The following is a 6323-nucleotide window of genomic DNA, read 5'->3' as shown; positions in this document are numbered from 1 at the left end:
GGTCAAAGTAAATACCATCTCAGAGGAAAGGATTAAGCTCAGATGACAATATGTACAATTATAATAGCTCTAATACACCGTGTTTAAACAAACTATTGGCTCAAAAAAATGGGAAATGGACAAAAATGAAAAACTTTGTATTGCCATTCCTTAGAGCAATTTAACTCATATAAAAAGAGGCAACAGTATAAATAGGTAGGACCCAGAAGCCACCATGTTTAGTAAGCACTTGATCTCCTGGCCAGGGAGAGAGACAGAGTAGCCAAAAGGAATAGTCAGTTTCAAATTTATTTGTAAAACATTATGGAAGAAGTGTGGGAAAAGGATGAACTGGAGAATGTTGCAAAAGGTTGTTGAGAGGGAAAGCAAACCTGCAGAGAACATGGCTTGGGATCCAGCCAAACCAGATTATCCTGAGGGTGCCTGTAGATGAAACTAGGGGTATCACAAACAGGCATGGTGAGATGGCTCTGCTTGCATTTGAATCCTATTGTGTCAATGCCATGTAAGCGAAGGGCAATGGGACTTCAGAAAATTAAGTCAGGAATTGGAGCAGGACCTGACCAAATACACACCAAAGAAATCTGTGTTGGAGGAAGCACACCTTTCCAGGCACCCAGATGAGTTTTCCAGGTATCTCAAAGACAGATTCCAAGAGAACAGAAAAGATCATTGATTTTGACTGAGAAAACCCAGTTTCTCTTGACTCTTGTGTTGCTTTTTCATTTTTAGAAAATATTTATGAGGATAATCTACATATATGTCAAGGGTAGTGGGGCCGAAAAGAGAACTGGCAAGCATTTGCATATAATTTTTGCTGTTGGAAGATACATTTGCCATCACACAACTGACTAAGGAGTGTGAAGAATATAAGAAACTCTTGGGTCTATTGTTTATTGATTTTTTGAAAAAATGTTTGAGTCAGTACACCAAACTGAAATCCTGAAAACTCTCATTATCCAAGGGATCACACAGGCATATTTTAAAAATACAGAGAGATCACAGATGTTGATTGTGCACATTGCTTTGTTGAATGACCCATTGTCATCAAAAGGCATACAAAACTGGAGAGCCATATGTACACAAGTTATTCACCAGTGTCATGTCTTCTGTAGACTTTAAATAAGACAATTCCCTGTTATTGACAATGTTCTTCAAATACTTATATTTATAGGTGACATTGCACTCATTGAATCAAGTCATACCTAGAACACTGACAAGCTGATTCATTGAAATTCACAGAAGTTCTAAAAGTATTGGCTCGATCATCCAACTGGAAATACCAAGTTGATTCAGCCAGGCACAGCCTCTCTTCTCCATGGGTTCATTAATGTATGTTTATCTTGGAGAGTAATCAATATGTATCTATCTTGGACAATTGTTGCATATTACAATGAGCAAAGTCTAGAATTATGTAGGGAGAGGATGAAATGCATTTATGAAATCACATGCTGGTTCTACTTAATAGATTGTCTCTTTAATACTGATAGTTTTCCTGTGGCATTACAAGGGCTGTGAACCATGGATGCCTTATTCCCAGGAGAATAAAACTCCTTAGTAACCCAATGGAAAAATCAAAAGACACGTGGTGGATCTAAGTAGGATGTAGTGTGTTATCGATGATGTTTGTGCATGAGAAGAGACATAAATGACTTTGTTGAAGACCTATATAAGCAGAAAAGGAGATGGGTCAGTAATATAGTAGGAGTGAGAGTCAATAGAGGGGCAGTTTGGGTAGTATATGGGACCCAGGAGATAGCAAAGGAAATAGTTCCTCCAGAGTATCAGGTGAATTCTTCTTCATGAAAGATTGGGATAAGACTAGCACGTGGGTGAAAAAGACATGGAAGATTGGTTTTCTGGAGTTCTGTGGGAGAGGGGGGAGGGGAGTACACACATCAGTGAAATCACAGATCCATCCAAGTGTTGAAGTTAATAAAAAAAAACAGGCAAGGACACCTGCATATAAAATCTTCTCAATACAGTCCTATATTTCTGAGTGCTGGCTGCAAGGGGATGGCAAGAGAGTAGGAGATGAAATTTGGAATGTAATGAAATGGAAATGATTTAGACTGAATATCGAGGACACATATATTAAGACATTTAAGAGATATGAGAAACTGTGGAATGTCCATTGAGAGAAACACCATATTTTTTGAGGTAAAATCAGTATAGATGAAGATGTAATGGATATAGTTTAGCAAACAATTCAGCACAAACTCAGGGATATCCTAATGATAGCTGACATTTCTATGGAGCTCGGGTTTTTGTGAGATGCTTCATATAAGTTTGCTCCTTACATATCGCTATTAAGTAGCTACTACCAATATGAATATCCCCAACTTCCAGATTAGGAAACTGAGATTATGGAACTGAATTGTCTTACCTAGGTTTATATACCTAATGGGTAAAAGAAACATGGGTAAAATGCAAGGATCTCCCAACTTCAGCTCCAGCCCCATTTCCTCTTCCTCAAGCTGCCTCTCACAAGAAACCCAAATGACTAGAGAACCCTTACCAAGATTGAGTTCAGCATTCCCTCCCAATGCAAAACTTTTCATTCCTTTTATTTGGAGATCTATTTTGTTCTCTTTAGCTCAGCATTGCCAAACTTGGTTATTTTAGCGGCTTACCACTTTCTGGTTAATATTTTGCATTTCAGTCAGTTTCTGCTACCTTCTTTTGAAACTAAAGAATTTTCAATTACGTTTAAGTTAGGAAGCCAGCTCATCCAGGAATAGATTTTATAGAATGTTGTTGTTCAGACATGCCGTAGTCTTTGTAACCCCATTTGGAGTTCTCTTATCAAAGAGTCCTGTAGTGCTTTGCCATTTCCTCCATGAAGTCATTTCACAGATGAGGAAACTGAGGCAAATAGGGTTGTGACTTGCCTAGGGTCATAATAAGTGTCTGAGGGCAGATTTGAACTCAGGAAGATGATTTTTCCTGACTCCAAGCCTGGCACTCTATCTACTGTGCCACTTAGCTACCCATTTTATGGAATAATTAGGAGCATTCTGGCTCTCTGTCTGCTATATTCATCAGTAGTTTGGATCAGGTTATATAATTTTAAATGAGTAGACACTGGGAAATAGCAATGGAATATGTTCTAGACTTTGGATCAAGAAAATCTGGGTACTAATCTCCCCTCTGACCTTCACTGTGTGACCCTGGACAAGTCACTTAATATCTGAGCCTTGGATAATTAGCCAGATACCTCAACTAATTTTGACAAGCAAAATTGGTAATTCTGTATTTAAAATGTTTTCAGGGAGCTTCTTCTAGACAAATCTTTTTTTTGGTTTGTTTTTAAAAAGAGATCTATACTAAATTGTTGGTTGCTGTTAGAGTTAATGCTACCCTGCTCTCCCAATCTCCTTGGCCTACATTTTTGAGGAATTGGTGGGAAGAATTTTCTCTATTGATCATTAAATCTGCGAGTCCCTGGTAGAGTATACCTGAGTTTGCTGCTACTAGGGAGGTGGAGGCTGGTGGATTGCTTTAGCTTAGGAGTTTTGAGTTGCAGTGTACTAAGCCAATGGGTGTTTGCACAGTATGCACCAATATGGTAAATCCTGCCAGCAGAAGGTCATCAGGCTCCCTAGGGAGGGTTAAGCTGGCCCAGGTTAGAAATGGAGCTGATCAGAACTTCTGTGCATATTATCCATGAGAAGCTGCTACACTTTCAGTCTGGGTAAGATAGAAAGATCAAGTCTTGGGAAGCTAGGTGGTGCAATGGATAAAGCACTGACCCTGGATTCGGGAGGACCCAAGTTCAAATCCGGGCTCAGATACTTAACACTTAGGAGCTGTGTGACCCTGGGCAAGTCACTTAACCCTCATTGCCCCGCAAAAAACAAAAAACAAAAATCCAAAGATTGTCTTCATAAAAATAACATCAAATTTGTTAACTTTTCCCCCACAGGATATAATTTCCAGAACTTTGTATCAAAAGTATTTTAAAAATAAACTTTGGCTTTCTTGGTGATGTCTAAACAACTGACAATATTTATAAAGCATTTAGCACAGTGCTTGGCACAGTGAAGATGCTTAATTAATGCTTGTTCCCTTCTCTCTTATTCAGTCCCTTTAAACCACTGATTAAGGGAAGGAGAAAAAAATACTTTTTTTTGGACCGACTGATTGGGTGGTTAAACTGTCCAATCGACTTTGCTAAAATGGGAGTCTTGTCTAGGCCCAACCTTAGAAGGAGTGACCGGGTACAGGAACTAGTTTTAAAGAGCAGAGCCATCTATATTCCCTTCTTGGTCTGACTTCAGCCAGATCAGGAAGATTCCAAAGCTTCTGGTCCAAGGCCTACTATCTTCATTTAAGAAATTATAATTTCACAGACTCGGTTCCCCTAGCTGTCAGTTTCAGTATTCTTACTTGATGGGAATTCACCCTGTTTTGTGAGTAATGCCTTCCTTCTTACCTAAATGAGCTACTCTTGCAGAGTCTCCTCATACAATTTATGCAAAGGAAGAAATCACTCTGATTTCAATTAGAAATCCTATGTAAAACAGGGCGCAAGATTTCTCTTTTCTTAGGCCTTCTTTATTTAATTTTTTTAGTTGCATGTCTTGGGCTTTGAGGGGAAAAAAATCCATCAATCCTCCAGAGTGCTACATGTGGTGGTATTGAAAGGTTTTCCCCTGGTATTATAGAATAGGTTTCTAATTTGTCTGTGAATTCAGAGAGTTGATCTCTTTCTCAGTGAAACCTGAGACTCTGGTATTGTTAATATTTGCACATAAGCCACGTAAGGAAAAATTACACTTTTTTATGTTCAACAGATATTACAGTTTTGAAGCAGGAAAATATAATTTCATTGTCATTGTCTGCAATGATTCCAGGGTTGTTTTTCATGTTTAGATGTAATGATTCTAGTTACAGAAAAAACAGGGGGGTAAAATGAAAGAAAGGTAAGTCAGAGTTCTCTGTGTTTCTTTAGAAATCAGTTTAAATATTTATTCCATTATTTTGCTATTCTTCTCTTTTTCTTTTGTGTTTCCTTTTTTCCTCCTTGTGTATTACAAAACAGTCACTTCTAATTATTTTAGATGACAATACTCAATGGTACTTTTCTGATTTATCAACGAGGTTTTGAATATATTTTTTTTTCCTTGGCAAATGGGCTGAATCCCTCCAGAGGTTCCAGATGCCAGACATGTACATGTGCGGCATTATTCCTACTGGAAGGCAAACTTTTGATTCCTAATTAAAAAAAAAACAAACAAATTTAACAAACAATGTTCTAATAGATGAAAAAGATTACACAGTTGAGAGAATGGAACAAAAACTAGCAAATGAGAGTTAATGGCGCCGTAAACAACATGCATGTAAAGAGAAAAAGAAACATTTTTAAAAATCAAAGGCAAAATGAGTAGCGTTAGCAGACAACAGATCATATAGTACAGTAAAGAAAGAAGACCAGGGAGAAAGAGAAACAGGGAACAAAGCATTGAAGATGATAGGAAAAGAATCAAAAGAAATATTGAAGCAGGAATCTTTTAGGCAAGAAAGAAATAATAGACTGAGGGATATGAGAAAACAATATATATTTAAAATGCAAGAAAGTAGAGTTGAAACATATGCAGTATCCCCCAAAGCAAACAATGTTGCAAATCTATATTATATATAGATATAATGTATGATATATACATTATATGTGTATGTGCATACACACACACAAACATCTGGAAAAACCTTTCCAGAAGAAAAAAAATGTGAAATACATACTTTCATAGTTATTGCATTCCTTTTTAGATAATTTCCATCTTTGAAAAACCTTTCTAAGAAGGATAGAAATTATAAAAAGTCTTTGTTCCTTGTTATTTAGCTCTACAATTTTTATTTGTTTAATCAAATGCTATTTGAGCAGAAACAGAAGCTGTAAAGGCATTATCTCAAAATAAAAACCTAATCATGAGAATATATTTAGAAGAAAAATTTCTTCTTATCACCCCGGCTGTTCTAAAAGCTTCTGAGGACCTAATAGTGATTAAGCAGAGTTCACCCTGCCGGGGTGGGAGTTATGGCCAATAATAATGTATTGACATTTATATGGTTATGATGTTCTGACCTGAACTCGTTCAAGGATTACAGGCGAGAATTGCTAGGAGTTTCCCATTCGGTGGGATGCCAGAGATGAAACCAGCACAGCTGATTAGATATGGGGAGATATTAAAAACAAAATCATAAAATTAAACTCTTTCTGTAGAGCCATTCCTGATAACTGGCCCGCTCCCCACATGCCCTGCTCAGTATGGCATCAGAAAATAACCTTTCACACCAAAGTTATCAAAAAAGAATCCTTGCTG

This window comes from Dromiciops gliroides, chromosome 3 (assembly GCF_019393635.1).
Source record: "Dromiciops gliroides isolate mDroGli1 chromosome 3, mDroGli1.pri, whole genome shotgun sequence".
Classification (NCBI taxonomy): Eukaryota; Metazoa; Chordata; class Mammalia; order Microbiotheria; family Microbiotheriidae; genus Dromiciops; species Dromiciops gliroides.
Note: the sequence above shows the minus strand (reverse complement) of the source record.